This window comes from Eurosta solidaginis, chromosome 1 (genome assembly GCF_040869045.1).
Source record: "Eurosta solidaginis isolate ZX-2024a chromosome 1, ASM4086904v1, whole genome shotgun sequence".
In the NCBI taxonomy this organism is placed as follows: Eukaryota; Metazoa; Arthropoda; class Insecta; order Diptera; family Tephritidae; genus Eurosta; species Eurosta solidaginis.
The window spans coordinates 21298788-21321168 of NC_090319.1; the positions used below are offsets into that span (position 1 = coordinate 21298788).

Below are 22381 nucleotides of genomic sequence, written 5' to 3' on the forward strand. Positions count from 1 at the left end.
CTTATTGAATTTTACTCGGCATTTGCTTTGTCTGCACTTGTCTATAAGCAATTTGTTGAAAAACGCAGAAATGTATAAAAAGTTTGAAATTTTTATACTTAAGAGTCATTCCGCCTATAACGACCCCACAGATGACAAACCACTGTAACTTAATTTTGCTGGGTGGTCGGAGAGTCCTAAAAATTCAAAAAATCGTGCGAACTTGAAAAGTTTGCTCTCAAGTTTTTAGGAACTTCCCGACAACCCAGAGACCAGAAACGTTTACCAGTGTTTTGAGCTCTGTTTTGGTTACACACTATTAAGGAAAAAGAGTTTGTTGGGTGGGACAGGGATAGAGATATTTAGAAAGTCCATTTACAACATGTGTAATTTTTCGACAGCAATTTGAGTACCTTCCCGTAGAGCTAGATTCTTGACACTAATGACATACTTCAGAATTCCATGAAAATGCAACTTTAGGCAGCAAAATTTCGCGAGGGATCGAGGAAATTCAAAAAATGGCTTGAACTTGGAAATGTTGCTTTCGAGTTTTGAGCAGCGCGCGATAACCCAGAGACCATAAACTTTGAACGAATAATATAGTCTAATTTGTAATGTTTAGGATAAAAGAGTGATTCAAATATATTTAGAAAGTCCATTTAGAAAATTGTTTTCATTTTATTTTTGTTTAAATAAATTATTCTATTTAAGTTTATTTTATAAAATTGTATAACCTTTTTTATTTCTTTCAATTTAATATATTTTTTTTAGCACCCTCATATTAGCTTCACCAGTATGTTTGTATGTAACCGAGTCCTTTCACTCGATTTTAACACACTTTAAACTGACAGATTTAATTCAAATTTTGTACGCTTATCAAAGATCGATGACAATGCAATAATTTGATGGTGGTGTGACATAAAGTCAACGGATATAAGCTAAATTGTCTTTATGACCACTTCCAATGGCTATAAGTTCAATTTTATTCTTTCGCACGTATAAGGGACCGATGACAATGAATTAATTTGATGTTGAGGTGACTTAAATGCAACGGACATAAGGTCAATTGACCTTGTGAACACTTCCAATGACATGAAGGTTAGTCGAAACTTTACACATGTAACAAATACCAATACCACAATTTAATGCCTGAATAACATAACGTCAACGGTAATAAGGTCAACTGACAAATTTATGACCACTTAAAATTGCCATAAGATCAATTGAAACTTTGCGTATGTATCAAGGATCAACTTAATAATTTGATGGTTGCGTGACATAAAGTCAACGGATATTAGGCCAATTTGGCTTATGGGCACATGAGTTGGTCATAAAGTCAATTTTCCCTTTGAAGTGGCCACAAGGCCAATTGACTTTCTGACTTCAAAATTGGGTAAAGTGGCCATTTAGGCATCTTCCGTTTGACCATATGACTATTTCGGGGAAAATGACATAACCATATTTTTAGTGAATTGAGAGCAGCACAAAAAATTACTAAAAAATTAAAAACAAGTAGTTAGAGAAAACCAAAAAACCATCTTCTTTAAGCTAATCAAACTAAAAATTAGAAAATAATTTTTAATCACAAGTAGTTTATGTTACGCTAGATGCAGATTAAATAATTAACCATAAATAATTATGTAACTCAGACTAAATTTACTTATAATAAAATTTAAGTTATTAAGAGAATGACTAAAATCAGAGTAGAAACCCTAAAAATAAATTTTCACTTAAACCCTTTGCTTTTGTAAACACTTTTTGTATCAGTAATTAAAAACGTGCATTTTTTCATGTATGTTTTAGCAATTTATTTGCAAAAGAAAAAACGCAGTGTATGCATTTCTTCCAACATTTGCATGTACAAAAAATGTGTATGTGATCAGAGATTCTTTAACATATATGAAAGTGACGTGTTTTCCTTGAATTGCTGTGTAATTTCACTTATATCAACTCTAACACACAACTTGCTCCCACGCTACTGTGTAATGACCAGGGGTGGGCGTGAGCTTAGCACCTGCTATGCGACCATATACGTATACGATGAGCAAGAGCACAACGCTTACTTCGTCAAAATCAACGACAGCTCATTTAGTTTGGTTTTGATGCTCTTACAGTAAGGACATGTCGCACGCGCGCTAAAAACAGAGTACAAAAGAATGCTTGTGACACGTGCTCACTGTACAAGTGCTGAAATCAAACTAAATAGATACTTGATTTTGCTTTCGTGCTAACTACGCGTTCGTGTATACTAACACTCTCTATTTGATAAACGTGTATATGTGGTGGTGCCCTCCGCTGGTAATGACTATACTTAGGTAAGACGGTGGCAAATAGTGGCACAGTTGTGCATACTGAGTTCACACGTATTCTTATTCTCTTTATTTTAGTAGTGGCTGAGCATTTGGCGCAACAACATCGATTGTGCGCGTCGCTCGCAATGTTAACGAATGTTGTTAGCAAGCAACAAGCAAAGTTCGTTTGTTAGTTTCTTTCAATGCGCACAAGGAAAAATATTTTATTTTGACCAACCCTTTTGCGCAAATGCAATGTATTTTATTTTATAAACCTTTTGCTTGCCATTGTGCGCATTCAAAAAATAATAACAAACGATCTTGTCTTGTTGCTTGCTAATAAGCGAATGAACTACACAAAACGATGCATAAAGTGATGTGCGCGATCATCGCGCTCTCACTAACACATCTGCATTTTCAATTTTGCCGACGTCTGACTTAGGCTCTTATTCTCTAATAATCCATACAGTAATAGCTCAGACACATAAGTAGTTTTTCATATAGATGAGTTTAACACATGCCTATGCATTATGAGTAGATTGCATGTATTTTTATGGAGAATGGTAGAATGAGCGACACTAGCGCCATCTGATATTGAAAAGTAGCCAAATCCCCAATTTTGTTCTAAACAAATCATAAGAAGAATAATTTGACATTTGCTTTGGCTAAGGGTGTTGGCACACTTTGCAAGTGAAATAATTTTTCCCACTGGTTGGTAAAGTTTCTAATACTGTTTTCACACAAAACTTAATTTTCTCATTTCACCTGCTAATGAAATCGTAAAGTTTTTGCTTTCACACAGAAGTAACTGCTCGATTAGAATGAAGGATGAGACAGACAATCATGACGGAACGATACAAGGTGGGAGAATGGTGACATACCTACAAACAAAAAAAATTCCATGTACTTGTAAATTCGATGTACAAATGTCAAAATCGTACTGCGCCGGTAGTTGATGTATCAAATCAAATAAAAAAGGTTATAATCAGCTGTTCGACGCGGCAACCTTGTATCGTTCCGCCATGCAGACAATGACATTTACTTTGACAAATGACATTTTTAAGCACTGAACACACCAAAAACTAAGAAGCGGAACGCTGCCAACAGAGTTGCATTTTGCTTTTGACTTAATTAGGCATTCGATTAGCTACTAATGAAATAATAATAGATTCGAATTTTGTAGGGAAGATTGAGCTCAATAAGCGTCTTAATGTAGAAAATTGCCTTTATTATTCAATAAGCCGTCTGTGTGAAAACAGTATAAAATTTTTCACAATTAAAAACTGCAATATAAGAATCGAATACGACAAAAAATATGTTAGCAAGTATTTTTGTTGTATAGGGAGAATGTTTACAACAGTGCTTCGCGAAATTTTGTATGTGAATGGGCAAGGCGTAATAAACTTCAATTGCCAAGTCTGAAGTTCCTTCATATTTACAAACGCAACATCTTGGTTGATTGTGGCGATGTTATTGGAAGGCATAAGCTTGTGTTAAACGCATCTATATGAAAAATGTCATTGTGTCAACGCCTTAAAACATTTATGTCATACTCCTTATTGCTAATAGAAAATGCTAGAAATGTGTTTTGAATTCGAAATCAAAACAAGACAGCCTATACGATTTTTGTGATTGAAACAGCATAAGCGTGACAAGAAAAAATTTAAATTTAGGTACATTCGATTATTAAATACAAAAACAAAAACGTTTAAACAGCAATATATCGCCGTTCTGATGTTTGGGAATGTAACTAGCCTTTTGTAGCTATATAGGAGTATTAAATATATGCAATAAAAATACTGCGGCGAATGTTGGCATAACTTTGCTGTTAGTAAATAATGGCAACAACAAAACACAGCAAGCAGAAACACTTATGTACAAGGCAACAAAGAATATTCCACACACATAACCAGTACCTCGAAATGAAGAGATATCTCACATACACATATGTAGTCATCAGCTAAGAACAGAAGTTGACTCACGCATATGGCTGATAGAAAAGCATAAACTACAAATATACATATATATAAATGGTAACCAAGCATGAGGTGCAGCTGTTCTAGAACACAGGTTCGTGAAACGATTAAATCTTAGGAGAAATGGGCGAACGAGAAAAGCGAGAGTATAAAAGCAGTGCAAGCTGAGGGATATGTTTGATTTAAACACGCTATTGGTTGTGAAGTGAAGTATAACTGTGTGGTATAATTGTACTACTCCCAAAGTAGTCTAAATAAAGACCATTTTACATTACTGAATATTCGACAGTTCAGCGATGCGAACGTTAGCAGAAGATTCAAATAAGCGGAATTTCCGTAAATTCATGACAATACCAATACTTCACACTACGCCTGCATTTACATTCTACGTGTATTCGCAATATGGCATGCCCCCTAAAAAGTCTACATTCACGCTAACGCTTACACATACACTTTACATTTACGTTCAGTATTCCCACGTACCATGTTTGCACATCAAAAAATTTAACCTGAGGGTCGTTTTCGTAAAACCCAAAACCCTTGGTTTTTACTTGAGTTGAATGCGGTTTTCCCATTCCTTACTTTGTGGTATTTGTTTCGCTAAGTTCTGAATACCTGCATCAAATCCACCAAAAGCGTTGAAGTTAATTCCATGCGTTAGAACGCATGCATTAAAGCTTAAACATAATTATATGCAGCTCATACATAATAATGAACAACGTTGTAATAATTTACTATGTGTATTAAACAAGTTTTTAATGAAAGCATAGTCAACGTTTTTGCGCCCCCGTAAAATTACCCCCTAATAAAATCCAAAAGCATAAAAATTCACGCTTCGACAGTTAATGGGTTTATGTGCTCAACGCAGCAGTTAAGTGGTGACAACAAAAACCTAGTAATAATTATGTTACGAGTAACCGCAATTCAAGCTACCACTGCAACAATAATAATAAACCCAACAAACCAGTAAAAGATTTGTATGTTAAAGCCGCAATAATATGAACATTTTAGTTTAAGTTAAGTTGAAAATTATTCTAGGAAGATAAAACTTGAGTTGTTGTTGTATGGTAGGCTCAATTTAGATATCAGCGTTGTCATTTTAGTAAAAATTAATAGAAAAATTTTATAACATTAAAATTTTAATTTCACTCTTTCTTTTTTCTCTTTTGTGCAAGTTAAAAGTAAAATGGCGTAGGGCGCGCCACAGTAAAATGGAAAAATGTTTGTAAATGGTAAACCCATTTAAAGTGTTTATGTAGTTAGGAAGTGTGCCGGTGGTAGGTACTCACTTCACAAGCAGCATTATTAAAAAAAGTGGCGTACAAGCAAGCTAACATAAATTAACTACAGGTAACTACGTATGTATGTATGTACGTCTATGCAGCTGTAATTACTTTCGAGCGTGGAGGAAAATTTTAATAAACCAATTTGAAGCAGGAAGCTCACGCCATTTTATGAGCTACGTGAGTTTATTGGTAGAAGACAGATTATGTTGTACTGATACACTATAAATCTAGTGGATAACAAGTAAGGAAGTCTTAGTTCAGGTGAAAGTGAACACTTTATACCCCGCGCGTGCTCTCATGAAAATAATAACGATATATTTAAAAAGAAATGTCACGAACATTGAAGCTCTGGGGCCGCAAACATATCCCCTCGATCTAGTCAAGCACTAATAACGGAAGGAAAAGGACAGCGGTAAAGGAACGTTAAAACAAAATACTCAATTCGGTCTCGGATTTTAAAAGAAGACCTCGGAATGAAATAAATATGGATGTGCGAGGTGCAGTGAAATCGAACAACTGCCCATCAGCTGAAATCTAATCAAGGAAAATGGGCACTAACTTCCAAGCAATGCATCTGAGCAATATTGAGGGTATGAGCGCAAGCAATGGCGCCTGCCTAACTCTGGGATTTCCAGTGGACTCACGCCTAGATGAGATGAATAAGCGTGCAACTCTCTTCGAGAAACTCATTATGATCTGCTACGCAAATCCTTATGCGTCACGGCGCCCGGAATTTTTTTCATGATCCGGAGAATCATGTCCAAACGCTGGAGTGGCCAAATACATGACTGCATTCATGGGGTTGATAAGCGCAATTCATAACTTCCGCAACCAAGTTGTCAAGCTCAACTACTCGACGTGAAGCCTGTTACAAATATGCATTTATCATACACATATATAGCAGGAGATGTTATGCGACCCCAACTTCTTGACGGAGCTAGGGGATGAAGGCAGGATGTCCTAGAAAGTTTAATGTGGTCATACTAAATTATTCCCGAGATGGTCGGGCTAGTATCTTAATGGTGCTTGTTGCCGAAGCGTACCTGATTTATAGAGGGAAAAGGACCATCAGCATCGATAAATATCCCCAAAACATTCGAGAAGTGTACTTTACCCTACAACAAAAACAAAACCCGACCGCGTTTATCATAAAGCTGCCTCGAATGTAGAGAAGACTCTGGTTTGCGAGAAGCCTATAGTGTGAAGAAGGAAACCGCAAACAAATCAAATACATCACATTTTTCGTGGTACATAAAGAAGCAGTGAAGATGGTGATATATTCAGGAAAGAATGTTACTAGGTGTACAATGCCATCTCTTCGGGCTATATAACTCGCGGTGAAGACTTTCAGGGGCAATATCTCTAGCGTATTGTCATGCGTATATGTAAGCCCGAATGGATCAGTTGTGGCGTGCTGTAAGTAGCACTGAACTTAGTTGGTCACTTGTAATCCGTTCCTGTATAACTCGATATCGAGTCAGCTAAGCAAATGCTAGACAAACAGTTTCTGTGGAAATTGCTCGATTCACTAAGGATTTCTGACATGTTACTGTTCAGTGTCAGTTTAGGAGGTAGATATCAAAGTACTAATGTACTTTATACTGCTCCAGTTGTATGCAGATGACGCTTTATTCTTTTCTGTAACCAGGCGAAAGTTTGACAAACCCTCTTCAGATATATCTTTTGAGGCTGCCATATACATTGTACTCATCACCAAGTTGTGGATGAGTATGAACCGTTCTAAAGGCCCGCTGAGACTACAATTCTTATCCTCTGGAGTTAGGAGCGGAAACTGAGTCAATTTTGGTTATATGGATACCCTCGAGTGAACTTAATCTCTCCTCTCTTGTGAACCATAGATATAGATAACTTATTAATCTACATCGCAGAGGTGCATGTGAAAACAATATCCAATCGCATGCAACAAGCTCTGTGTATAATACAAAAGGTGGTGAGATACCAAAGGGCTGTCCACGAGTACCAACAAAACTCTCCTAGCGCCTTTAACCCGGAGGAGAAAACCATAACCAAATTTGGGTGGTACTAAAATCCGATTTTCGGTGGAATCAAAATACTGTGGGGTAGGCGGGATATCTTCGCATAATAGACTACCTTAGTTTAGTGGCCAAAAACCACGATAAGAACACAAAACAAAAAAAAAAAGAACAGAAATAACAAAATATATCAAACTGCATCGAATAGTTTATATTAGCGTAACAGATGCGATGAAACGTTCGCTGTTGATGCCTTTGGACCTTAAGTGGGTATACCTTCACTTCCGTATCCTAATTGAGAAAGTGGCAACACTTGTTGCACTAAGCCTTCAAACTATATCTAAGCTAAAGATCATAAACATAACAGAGCATATGAAGGTTATAAGGAAATTAATAAAAAATCCGATATTGCATATGATTACGTGATGCAATGTTCACTACGCTCAAAATCTTACGAAATTTGGAGGTGTTCATGGTGGACAGACACAGAGGTCCGGTTCACCGATGAGTGAAAATTTGATGACGAAAAAACCGAAGTAGGTATCTACGGGTCACACTTTAAGTAGTCGATTCTAAGGAGATGCTATTCGCCTATTTTTTTACGCAGAAATCTATGCAATAAAGATTTGCAGTGCAGAATGTGTCTAAAGAGGCTTATCCTCGAAAAGTATACTCAGAATGGAAGAAATTCAGTCATCCTTGCATGCATTTCAGTTTTGCGCAGATACTTCTAGGCTAGTGGATGATTGCATTCTTTCCATTAATGATATGTGAGCCAAAACAGAGGTTTTTTTAGGATGAGTTACCCAACATCGGCGGCCACCGTGGTGTGATGGTAGCGTGCTCCACCTACCACACCGTATGCCCTGAGTTCAAACCCCGGGCAAAGCAACATCAAAATTTTAGAAATAAGATTTTTCAATTAGAAGAAAATTTTTCTAAGCGGGGTCGCCCCTCGGCAGTGTTTGGCAAGCGCTCCGGGTGTATTTCTGCCATGAAAGGCTCTCAGTGAAAACTTATCTGCCTTGCAGATGCCGTTCGGAGTCAGCATAAAACATGTAGGACTCGTCCGGCCAATTTGTAGGGAAAATCAAGAGGAACACGGCGCAAATTGAAAGAGAAGCTCGGCCTTAGATCTCTTCGGAGGTTATCGCGCCTTACATTTATTTTATTTATTTACCCAACATCAGGACATTAAGGTAATATACCAGCACATGACCTAGGAAAATAGGGTGCTATAGTAACATTCCTAATGTGGACTCACAAAGGCACACACCAAGGAAACTTTATATAAATGGGAAACAAAGCAGCTCAGACCAGATTGGATTGATTGCCCAAGGCTAAAACAAGCCAAATTGTGCATACTACCTGCAACGAAAATATCAGCCAAATTCAAATCAATAATCCAAGTAGAGAGCACCAAAAAAGTCACGCAGTGTTCGTTAAATCTAACTGATAAGTCAATTTGTCACTTTTGTGAGCTGGAGGATTAAACACTGATTCACTTTCTTTGCGAATGCGTCGCTCTGGTAACGCAGAGGCTTCTCCATCTAGGTGGCGTGACTCTTGGTGCATTCGGGATATAGAGTAAAAAGCCTGAAAAGGTACTTAAATACATTAAAAGCCTTCACAAACAGTAAAAGGCTAAAAGGGTCAATCACAATAGATCTAAATAAAGGTCGCAATCAAGCATAAAGTGATTTAATGATTCAACCTCATCATCCTCCATACGGCTGTTGGTTGCTGTGCTGCCCGACTATGAAGCCGGGCCCAAGTAGCGCTCTAGGCGCCATTTTGATACACTTTCTCCTGGAACCAATTATATGTTGGCTGATGTACCCTGCGTTATACTTTACTCAAACCACTTGGTTAAAACTATAAACTTACTGCTTTCCTTGATGCGGCAGTTTGACACCGCCTTTAAGTCGGGAAACACATAGTTGCCTAGAGTTCGAAACCGAAAATTCGCGAGGGCTGCGCACTAGCAGAGGAAGTGAGTAACCGATTCACCGGCACTCTTCTGTCTACAGCTCCTACACCTCTCATTGCAGGGGATACCCATTCTACTCGCGTGCGGGCCAGTGCCCTGTAATAGTGGCCGTGATTCTGTATATTTCCTGCCTAGACCTATTTAGTATATCATCGGTTCTTTTCTGGTTGTACTCTGGCCAGATTAGTTTTGGTGATTCTACAGGTGTCCGTAGAGTACCAATCACGGATTGCTATTTTCCTAAGATAGGTGATAATGTCTCTTTTAATTGATGTGAGTGGTCTATGCACCGCGACTGCTTCCGTGATGTTTAACGATATTCCCGCCATTGCTATTTCAACCGCTTTTTCGTTGCCGTCAATATTCCTGTGGCCGGGTACCCAGCTGAGTATGATAGCTGCCTGGTTAGCTGCTTCACGTAGCACCCTCTTACAGTTATCGACTGCTTTTGAGGATGTGTACGGTGATTCTAGCACTTTTAGCGCCGCTTGACTGTCGGAGTATATGACTACCCCACCATCTATCCGGTTCTGCAGCAGGAAGATGCAGGCCCTCTCTATTCCTTGCAGCTCTGATTGGAAGATGCTAGCTGTGTTTGTAAGGCGGACGGGGATTGCGACATTTAGTTGGTTGAAGAATACACCGGCGTCGATGACGCAGTCCATTTTGGATCCGTGAGGTGACCCCCTCCCTTCCAAATTTCTCGGCCGACCAATCCGTTCTAGATGGTATCTGCATCTTGTAATTTCTGTCGAAGATCAGTGTTTTTGAGAGGTAATCTGTTGTCGAATTCACATCGGCGAGCCTTGTTGGGATGTCACTGTGGCCATATCGTTTTTCAGTCCAGCATCTAGACTCCCTTAGCCTGATGGCTGAGCTGATCGGTGTATATCTGATGTGGAGGGCCAGTGGCAGCAGGTTAAGTATAACATTTAGTGCGTCCGTCGGGCATGATCTAAGTGCACCTGTTACCCCTGCGCATGCTGCCCTTTGTATTTTGTCTAGTTTTTTAGTGTTGTATTGCTTGTTCAGGGTAGGCCACCATGCTAAAGCTCCGTACGTCAAGATGGGCCTTATGACCGCCGTATAGAGCCACATCATGAGTTTTGGCTTTAGCCCCCAATTTCTGTTGACTATTCTCTTGCACGAGTAGTATGCGATATACGCTGTAGCAGGATTGAGTTTCCAGTATATTGCGATGTACCACATGTATACCCATGGGACAGTGCCCTGTCAAAACCCCAATGACCATTGATAGGTGAGCCTTGATGAACAAAATTATTACGGCACACCTCCTGCCATCTACTTTCGGCCAGAAAGATCTTGTTACTAAAAGAGGTAGTGTCCGCCAACATTTGTTGAGCTGACTCGAGGCCCAGCTATGGAGTAGCAAACCAGAGTTGGCCAGCAGTATTCCGAAATCCCTACAGCAATCTTCATCTGGTTCAGTTGTGCCAATGTGGGCTAAGAGATCCGCTCGACAGTTGGCCGGGATATCACTCTGGCCAGATAACTTTAATTGTAAAATAATTCGATGCAATCGCAAGCAAGGTCAAGCATTCCCAGACCACCCTCGATCGCACTGTAGTTGAGCTCAAGGCCTTGAAAGCCGCTTGGTTATCAGAGTAGATGTTAAATTCCCTAACCGTAGTAGCACTGGATAGCATTTCATCCACCGCATCCATAATCGCAGCATCTGCCGTTTATAATACACTGCAGTGATTAACCAACTTAAACTTCCGGCTTATATTTAGCTCTTGACAAAAGACACCAACCAGCCTTTCCGATCAACTTCGATACATCCGTGAACAAGTTAACTGGTCCTCTGCCCCAGATGAATCCTTTTCCCCACTCCCCTCTCGTGTGAATGATGCATACAACAATACCTTAAACCGTTGGGAAATTTCGTTAACACAATCAAACCAACAACAGCAAAGCTTCGCTTAAAATTCTTTGAAGTTTTTCATTATACTTGTTCAGCACCGCCTGACCTCTTGCTTTTAATATAAACATTTTATCTATTACCTATTACCAGCCACACCTTCCACCTATCCTATTTGCCTATCTGTGCTTATTTGCATATCTTTATAGCGATCCATCAACACTATGTTTATTCACTTGTATACCTTGTTTATCCACTTTTCCTGCTGATTACTTGATTGTGCAGAAAATTAATGTGTACAGAAAGGCAAATTATGAGCGGCTGGGTTTCTCGCTTCAGTGACATTAAACTCTCATGTTTCCGGTCTGTTTTTGATTTGATTTATTGCTACAACAAAATAATATAGTAGGAGGTAAATAAATATGCAGTCACAAGATATAAAAAATGAATTATTTACTCCACCTTTATTCATGGGTATGTACATCCAAATACTTAAGCGACTGACTTATTAAGGGAAAACGGAAAAGTGGAAAGATGTTATTTAGTGGGAAAATGTTCATGCCGAAGATTACACAGGTCAACAAAATAAAAAAAAAAAAAAATTCAGTTCAAGAAGTGAATTTGAGGTCCTTGACTCTGTGATCTGAAATATAGCATCAGATTTCTTGGACCAATTCTGGTTTTCTCAAAATTATTATCTAAAGTGACAAAAAAATTATTTTAGAAAAATTGTTAATTTAAACAGTTTTATTGAAAACAATACTTACATTAAGTAATAATAATATTAAAAGCTAGAAAACAAATAGGTAGGTCCTGGGTGCTAGTCATCACACTCTTCATCAATCTAGGGCGTTGATCAAACAATTAAATAATAAGCATTGGACACGTAAAATTTCTATCGATAGTCATAAGTAAGACAAACTGAATCTTAATCAGGTTATGCTATGCTTCATATTGTAATTGTTTTCAATAAAACCGTTTAACTAAAAAATTTTTTTTTAATTATTTTATTTTCAAGTTTTTAGTCTTTATTTAATTGCCTATTATTTCTCAATCTATTTAGTTCATTTAGTGACTCATTACTGCAAGGACTTTCCTGACAATTTTTTACTATCTAATTCCTCAATACATAATCCTTCCAAAGACTTTACTCGACTCTGCGCCACATATGCTTGACCCTCCTCGAACTCCAAAGTATTTTGATGTTACTTCTACCGGATGGTATATAATATTTGTTCCAAATATGAGCCAAATCGGACCACAAATATGAGTATTTTTAATATCTCGATCCATGCCACACCTAGCGGGATCTATTCTGTATGTAATATGTGTTCCAAAAATAAGCCAAATCGGACAACAAAAAAATTTTTTTTTTAATATATCGATCCTTGGCTTATCGGGAACTTACTTAAATTTCAATTTTAAAATTCTGTTTGCTACACAGAGTCAAATTAAATTAAACTATTTAAAAACATGCTTTTCGAATGAAGCGAAAAGTTGAGTCTTCTCGAAAAGAGGACAGGCAAGGCGACAAATGTTTTTGTTTTTTTTTTTTGAGAGTGGTACTCGATGCAGTACTCTTTCGGTAATCGAACTGTTGACAAACAGACTTCACTTAAAGTTCAATTAATTCCCTTGTGAGCTTTCTGAAGCCACACCTCATGGGAAGATTGAAGGACTCTACAATAGGTGACATCACAGTAGTGATAGACGGAGTCAAAAAGGCCGAGACTCCGTATCCACAAACCTGGGCATCCCAACAGGCATCTGATTGGAGAGGCCTCTCCTCCAAGGTAGTAAAAAGACATCACCACAAGCATTATAAGTAAATATGCCATCTGAGCACACATCCGCATGTAGAAGAAAAACACAAACAGGTCCCCAGTGATAGTCAGAAAATGGGTACGGACGTCTTTACCAGGAAATATCGGGAAAACCCGTTATCGTGGTCAAATTCCCTGAACTCGCAGGAGAGGAAAGGTACCTTCGCAAAGAGACTCACGCCACTCAAGCTCAAGTTCGATCTCAATACTGTAATAGATTAAATTCTTACCTATACAGAATTAACGACGACATACATTTTGTATGTCCTGCTTAGAACTTGTCCCCACATGACGCCAACCGCATTTTCTATTGCAATGTAGAACCAAAACCCACTTCTCTCTAGTCCACCCGTCTTGGAACTGCAAGATTCCTCGGACTGCCGTTAAAGGATATTGATAACAACTTGTTGTATGGTGCAATGCGCTGCTACAACAACAAATAAGTTACTCGTTTCAGTGAAAAGATGGGACTATAAGCTCATGATTGGTATTCTGAGTGGACACTGCCTTTTATCGTCATGAGCTTCATTTATTAGGTGTTGTCTGTGATAGCAGATGTAGTAGGTGCCGGTTGGTGGAGGAAACTATTCAGAACGTTTTGTGCTCGAGCACCACGCTCGCAAGCGTAAGACTCCAGCTATTAGTAGTGGCTCAGCTATCAGCCTAGGTGGGGGTCTCACGGACCAGCTAGTTCAACCAAATCTTACGATGATGCGACGAAAAATAGATTTGGTAAAATTTAAAGACACTAGCTAAGTCTAAAGCTTTAAAATAGTCTAGGAGGCTTGGAGTACAATTTGACGTATATAAAGTTGAAATCATATCTACTTAGAGTTCTGAACTTGCAAGATTATCGACAAAATTATGCCTGTGACAATCACAAATAAGAGTTTAGTTTATTTAATAATTTGGGAAAATTTTAAATAACGTGAAAAGAGGACAGCTGTTTCGATTATACCTTGTAAATCTCTTCTAAGCCTTTTCTCCCGGGAGTGGGATTTGAACACTTTTTGTAACACTTCAACCATCGTAGGAGTGCGGCTTCAAATCCCACTCCCGGAAGAAAAGGCTTTGAAGAGATTTACAAGTTATAATCGAAACAGCTGTCGCCTTGTCCGTCCTGATGTCACATTGTTTAAATTTTTCCTAAATTATTAAATAAATTATAACTTAAAAATTGCTTCAAATAAAAATGTTTTCATACATTTAAAGCAATAAGGGTAATCCCAGCTTAAACCCATACAAGAGTATTAATATTAAAGTCATCACAGGTAACAATTTGGTTATCATAAATAATATACTCAGACATTACATCAAAAAACGAGTTAAGGCTTAAACATTTGTTCGTCCTATAAAACTTTGGGAACCCAACGATGCTTATCTATCGAAATCCATTAGCATATTAAGTGATGAGAAAGTAAACTAGAGCTTGAGGGTATTCAAAGCATTTGCAGGTAAATCAATCGAACCGAGTCCCTGACTCATGTAGTGTCTTCCAGGCGAAGGTCTACGCTACGAAAGAGCAGCTTGATTGATCCAAGATAGTAATGTCCCATATATTACTCTTCTCAGAAAAATTCTGGAATATGAGATTAGGTCAACGGACTTACTGTGAACCAATCGGGATGATTGCGAGTTCTCAAGATCCTTATGGTAATTCTTTCTTCTCGACCTATACAAATCCGCAGTGACAATATTTACGTCTATTATCATAAGGCATTGTGCTACTGCATTAAGGTTCCGACGGTGGCGCATGTCAACATTCTTCCAGTGCAGAAGCTGTTGTCAAGTTGAGGAGGAAGAGGAGACGATTCATCACTTTCTCTGCTGAGGTCCGGGAGTGCAAACAAGACGATTCATATTTCTGGGCGCATGGTTTTTCGATAGTGTGGCTGAGATTGAGGGAGGTCAGCGAAAGCAAACGGTTTATTGAGCACCACTAGGAAGTAATCTGGTAGGAAGATTATACCGCCGCACGGCATAAACTGAGGTCACACACAATGGATAAAAATGCCGACGAGTGGAGGTATGGTTTATTCACACGCGCCTCTGCCTAACCTAACCTAGACTAAAGTTTATTAGGCTACAAAATTGCATTATAAAGGCAGGTTCTTAATTATATTTGGTGCTAATAAATATATTTTACAAAGTATATTATTTAATTAAGTCCTCATCTCAGCGCTATTTATTTCATTTACAGAAATACTTAAAAAAAAAAACAAGTAAGGAAGGCTAACTTCGGCTGTAACCGAACATTGCATACTCAGCTGAGAGCTTTGGAGACCAAAAAAGGGAAAATCACCATTTAGCAAAATGAACCTAGGGCAACCCTGGAATGTGTTTGTATGACATGGTTTCAAATTGAAGGCACTAAAGAATCTTTTCGGGATATCGCCATAAAGGTGGACCAGAGGTGACTAGAATGCGTTTGTACGATATGAGTATCAACTTAAAGGTATTAGTGAGGGTTTTAAAAGCGAGTGGCCCTTAGTTGTATATGTGAAGGCGTTTTCGAAATATCGATGAAAATGTGGATCAGGGTGACCCAGAATATCATCTGTCGGTTACTGCTAATTTATTTATATATGTAATACCACGAACAGTATTCCGGCCAAGATTCCAGCGGCTTTTGATTTCGTCCTGCAGAACTTTTTCATTTTCTCCTACTTAATATGGTAGGTGTCACACCCATTTTACAAAGAATTTTCTAAAGTCATATTTTGCGTCAATAAACCAATCCAATTACCTTGTTTCATATTTGGTATAGAATTATGGAATTCTTTTCATTTTTCGATATCGGAAAAGTGGGCGTGGTCATAGCCGGATTTCGGCTATTTTTTATACCAAGATATAGCGAGTTCAGATAAGAACGTGAACTAAGTTTAGTAAAGATATAACGACTTTTGCTCAAGTTATCGTGTTAACGGCCGAGCGGAAGGACAGAATTTCGACTGTGTTTAAAATCTGGGCGTAGCTGCAACCGATTTCGCCCATTTTCACAGAAAACCGTTATCGTCATAGAATCAAATTTCACAAGGATTGGTAAATTTTTTTTTCGACTTATGGCATTAAAAGTATTCTAGACGAATTAAATGAAAAAGGGCGGAGCCACGCCCATTTTGAACTTTTCTTTTATTTTTGTATTTTGTTGCACCACGTAATTACTGGAGTTGAATGTTGACATAATTTACTTATATACTGTAAAGATATTAAATTTTTTGTTAAAATTTTGCTTAAACAAAAATTTTTGTTTTAAATGGGCGTGTTCATCATCCGATTTTGCTAATTTTTATTTAGCACACATATAGAAATAGGAGTAACATGCCTGCCAAATTTCATCATAATATCTTCATCGAATGCTAAATTTCAGCTGGCAAAACTCTTAAATTACCTTCTTTTAAAAGTGGGCGGTGCCACGCCCATTGTCCAAAATTTTTGCGTCATAAGGTCAACGCACGTACCAAGTTTCATTGCTTTATCCGTCTTTGGTAATAAATTATAGCACTTTTTCGGTTTTTCGGGCGTGGTTAGTCCGATTTCGCTCATTTGAGCGCCCAGGAACCTACATTACAAATTTCATCAAGATGCCTCAAAATTTACTCAATTTATCGTGTTTACAGACGGACGGACGGACGGACATGGCTAAATCAATTTCTTTTTGCGCCCAGATCATTTTGATATATAGAAGTCTATATCTATCTCGATTAGTTTATGCCATTACGGATTACCGTTATGTGAACAAAGTTAATATACTCTGTGAGCTCTGCTCAGCTGAGTATAAAAATACGACTTGTATTGTAATATTTTAGCCATCGAGGCATTAAAAGCTTTTCTTTACTCTTAAATTATTTACAAGCGCACGGTTAACGCCGCAGCGCAGAAACACATAAATCTTCAAGCAAATACAGATAAATGATACAATACTTATGTATGTATATATATATGAGGGTGCCTTCTATGTACAATGCAATAGCGTTCTTCAATTTAGCGACAAGTCACTAACAAATACAAATAAATAGTTGGTCAGGTAAAAAATACTTGAATCCATTCGATATATCTACCGCATGCATATATGTATACCATCATACGCAGTCCTGCATATACATATATGCCCTGCAAAAAATGCGATTAGTTTAGGATGAACCCGGGATGACTCGCAAAGGAGTATGCGACCACTGTCAGTTTTGATCTCTTTGTATAAGTTGAACTGTGTTCTTTTGTTTGAGCATGTCCTATGAAGAGATTAATTGTACCCATTTATACCCGAAAGGGATCGAAAGGACCAATCGCTTCTGTAACCATATGAAAACTCATGAAGACTAGTCCCTTTCGGTTCAATAAGGACTCAAATAGGGATCTGCAAGTCCTGGCAAAATTTAAAATAAGTTTTGTATATAAACGAAGTACATTGAATTAATAGCAGTAGAGGGTGGTGTTTATTTCTTTTAAATTAAAGGATCTTTAATAGAACAAAAATACTTGATTTTCCTAAAAGGAAAATTTAGTCCAGCCCTACAATTATGTACAAATTTAAAAGAACATGAAATATATACATATGTTAAACCACCAGTTACATCATTCCAAAATAATAATAATGTTTTTTCGTGGTATGTATCCGGGAAGACTAATCCGCTTCTCATTCAATATGTGGTGTGATCTTCTAAATTATTCCTATTGGCTGGTCACCCTAAGGGTTTTTGGCCGACACGGAATGCATCTGCTAAGGCAGAGGACTTTTTTCTGAGAAACTTTTCATGGAAGAAACACAATCGAAGGGTTTGCTAAGCCACCAAATCTATTCGATGTAATATGTTCGCCCGCTTTTCAAAAAGAAATAAAAAATATTCTACAAAAATTTAACCCCGACACCGGTGCAGTTGTTAAGTCCTAGTAATTTACGTTCGGTATAGGGCTCCGCATTTTTCTTAAATAATTCGAATCAGTCACCTGTAATATTTTTTATTTTACTTATTTCGTTTACTTTTTTTTAATATTTCTTAAAATGGGCTACATAGATTTCAAACTAACTAATTCCAAATGTACCCGAAAGGAACTAATGGGGATCCATTATGTCCGAATTTAGACAAAAGTGTTCAATCGGAGACCAATCTCTTTAGGGATTGATCGCACGATTTTTTGCAGGGTATAGATAGATACATATATAAATTTATTGGCTACATTTATAACAATAAAATCTGAAAGTTCTTTAAGCGCTATATAAATAAGTGGGCGATTTATAGCATCATTACATACACTGGTACATACATGCATCCCCTTAAAACGTGTTATTTAGCTGGTATCTGCGCTTATATTTAAAAAAAAGCATCCCAAATACCTACAAAATATCTACATGGATATTTGCCCGTATATTTTCGTTTTATAGAGATATTTCCCTAAATGTGATTGATATCTACTTATCATTTATTACATGTACGAGGGTGACTTGAAAAATTGTTTTCAGTTGAGTAAATTTTTTGTCAAAAAAAAAAAAAAAAAAATAAATAAGAAAAATAAAACCGATAAAAAAGTATATATTTATCCACCGAATTAAAGCTATCTCATGCTGCTCGTAACTTGCACGGGTCTTTTCGCTTAAGTGCATTGCAGCAACTTAGTGCTCATAAAATTTGCGTGTATTCTAAAAAAAAAATTCGATATCGATAAAATAAATACAATTCGGTAAATATTTTTATTACAGCACATTAACGCCAGGTACAATTTATGACCGCTGCTGGGTTGATAGGTTAATTTCGTGGCAATATAAATCGCAGCTTGATGCGAGAAGAGAGAAAGAGATATGATGGAGAGAAAAGAAGCATAAAAAAATCGTGAGAGATAGAATTGATTCCTTTTCAAACTACTTCAATTTTCGTTAGAAAATCACAGTATCAAACTCCAAAATTTATTAAGTGATTTTGAAGTTAAAGTTTCACTTAATTGAATATTTTTAAAAATTTCGAATAGATGGCAATCTTGTGATTATGTTTGCAGTTGTACACTGAAAGAAATGGTTCTGTTGTTCTTGACTTAACGGAGAATTGGTGAAATTGTACGAATTATGGTTAATTCTACCGAGCTCTTTGTCAAGCGAACAAATTAGTTTAGTCATTTCAACAGAACAGAAATTGTCGCTCTTAAGTTAACAAAATTTTGTAAAATTGACAAATCCCTAATCAATCTAACTAATTGTTCTGTTAACACAACTGATCTAACAGGTCATTTTAACGGCGATCAACTGTCAATACATGAGCAAATTTCAAAGAGAATTTTACGCTCACTGCACTCTCTACTTTGTATTTATGGTGATGGTGCCACTTGTTAAAAAAAAAAAAACCACAATAAGAAAACCATCAAACCGAAAAAACACACAAAACGGGGAAACAATAAAAAACTAGTTTTTCAGTTATCAATACAAAACGAAAAAACCCTTTTTTGAATTTACTGTGCAATTATGAGATACCGGGACACCTATTTATCGGGTACATTTTGCAACTTCTCGTCCAAACGAAATGCAAAATTGCGCCCTCTTTTTGCAAAAGTTATTAACATTTTGTTCAAGTTTTTAAGAATTTTCAGAAGAGTCTAATAAGATAATAAAGAAACATCCTTTTTTAATGTTGATGTTTCCGACAAAATAAAAGTTTGAGTTGTTTTGGAATCGTTTCAACTTAAAGTGTTACGAAAATTAAAATTGCCGAATAACATGTAAAGTTACTCCAGTGGTGAATTACCTTTCTGCGATTTGATTCCTTACTTTTCTATAACTTACAAGTTCTCTTTTTAAAATGTTACGTCAAACATTTATACAAGTTTTGTTCGAAACAATCAAGTGTGGCTACTACATGCGAGAGAAGAAATTGAGAATGAGCTGAGCTGCACTGAAAGAACTGAGAATCAGTTTTGTGACTACTATTTTAATTTCTATATTCATATGTATGTATATGTAGCAAGCGTGCGTATTTATGTATTTAGATCATTACCTATTTATATGTTGGCAACCGTGGTGTGAAGGTAGCGTGCTCCGCCAACCACACCAATGTCCCTGGGTTCACACCCCGGGAAAAGCAACATGAACTTTTAGAAACAAGCTTTTTCAATTAGAAGAAAATTTTTCCAAGCGGGGTCGCCCCTCGGAAGTGTTTGGCAAGCGCTCCGGGTGTATTTCTGCCATGAAAAGCTCTCAGTGAAAACCCATCTGCCTTGCAGATGCCGTTCGGAGTCGGCTTAAAACATGTAGGTCCCGTCCGGCCAATTTGTAGGGAAAATTGGAAGAGAAGCTCGGCCTTAGATCTCTTCGGAGGTTATCGCGCCTTTCATTTATTTTTTATTTGTATGGATATATTTATTTGAATGCTTATAACTTCTGTATTAGTTCATCGATTTTGTTGAATGAAAAACAGAGCTTAAAGAGAAAAAAATCTGCAGAATCTAATATTATACATACATGTTATACATAATATTATACATATATATTATACATACATATAAGGGTTCAGATTCTTTTAAATTAGGCACATATGGCAACTCTAGTTCGAATGTATAATTAAAAGCACTAAAGTATATGTTATGCGAAAAAATCCAACGAATGCACAAAGCAGCAGGTGTGCTAAAGTGAAAATTAATAACAAGAAAGGATTATATACAAAATTATTTAATGAGAAAAACATGCAGTAAGGAACAGAAAAATAACAGTGGCAATTTGTTACAAATTTTGTCAGTTGAATATTTGATTTCTTCTTCTATATTTCAAGTATAAATTCTTTCAGTTGTTGTACTCAGCCGGGTGTAGAGCTCACAGAGTATATTAATTGTGTGCGCACAACGGTACCCCGTAATGGCATTAACTAATCGAGATAGATATCGACTTCTATATATCAAAAAGATCTGGGCGAAAAAAGAAATTCATTTAGCCATGTCCGTCCGTCCGTCGGTCTGTCCGTAAACACGATAATTTGAATAAATTTTGAGGTGTCTTAATGAAATTTGGTATGTAAGTTCCTGGGCATTCATCTCAGATTTGTATTTAAAATGAACGGAGTCGGAATATAACCACGCCCACTTTTTTGATATAGAAAATTTCATTACCAAAGATGGATAAAGCGATGAAACTTGGTAGGTGGGTAGACCTTATGACGCAGAATAGAAAATTAGTAAAATTCTGGACAATGGGCGTGACGCCGCCCACTTTTAAAAGAAGGTAGTTTAAAAGTTTTGCAAGCTGTAATTTGGTAGCTGAGTATGTAATGTTCGGTTACACTCGAACTTAGCCTTCCTTACTTGTTTAACTTAAAATTTTCAAACCAATCAAAAAACGTTTTCAAAAAAGATCGAAAATTTAAGTAATTTTTACGAAATCTTCGCACATTTTATTTCGATATCTTTGCACGAAGTTTAAAAGCTCAAACCATTTTACTCCAATAAAGTGCATGTTATAGGTCTCTCTTAATTTGCATAGATTTTCGATAATTTTTTTTCTAAAGAATGTTTTAGATTTCCCCATACAAACCGCGAAAAAATTTTTTTACATCGAAGAAAATCTGGAACGGTAAAAAAAATTTCAAAAACCAGTGTTAATTTTAAGAGGAGTTTTACTAGTATATTGTTTTCTATTTTTATATTAAGCAAAATTGATTGGATAGAAAACACTGAACTCAAAAATATGCAAAGAACTTAAAATAAAATGTTCGAAATTTTCGTAAAATTTTCTTGGATTTTCGATTTTTTTCGAAAACGCTTTTGATTTTGGTTTACACAATTCTAGTAGTAGTACAAGATTTTAGGGATTTTTGTTTGAATATTGAAAATAAAAAGAAGAACTCAACGGAAGAAATATGAAAAAAATTGCCACTGCAATTTTTCTGTTCGTTAGTGTTTATATTTACATATATTCATACATATATGTTGTTGTTCTTTTAAAATAATTTTATTTGCACTTCATTTGATTTGAACGAAGTTTCATTTGATTTGAAAAAGTTTCATTTTATTTGAAAAAGTTTCATTTTTTCTGAAGTTTCATTTTATTTGAAAAAAGTTTTTTTTATGTGAATGAAAGTTTGACTTGAAAAAAACTCACTTTATTAGAAAAAAGTTTCACTTTATTTGAAAAAAGTTTCATTTGACCTGAAAGGTTTGTAACAAACTTCATTTCATTTGAAAAAAA

At 36.7% G+C, this 22381-nt stretch overlaps 1 protein-coding gene across 10 annotated transcripts in view; it reads right to left on the reverse strand.

Annotated features, from left to right (window-relative positions):
* The window catches only part of Nlg3 (Neuroligin 3), a 328557-nt gene that overhangs the window by 110120 nt on the left and 196056 nt on the right, over positions 1 to 22381 (reverse strand). The gene's annotated exons all lie outside the window — the stretch shown is intronic.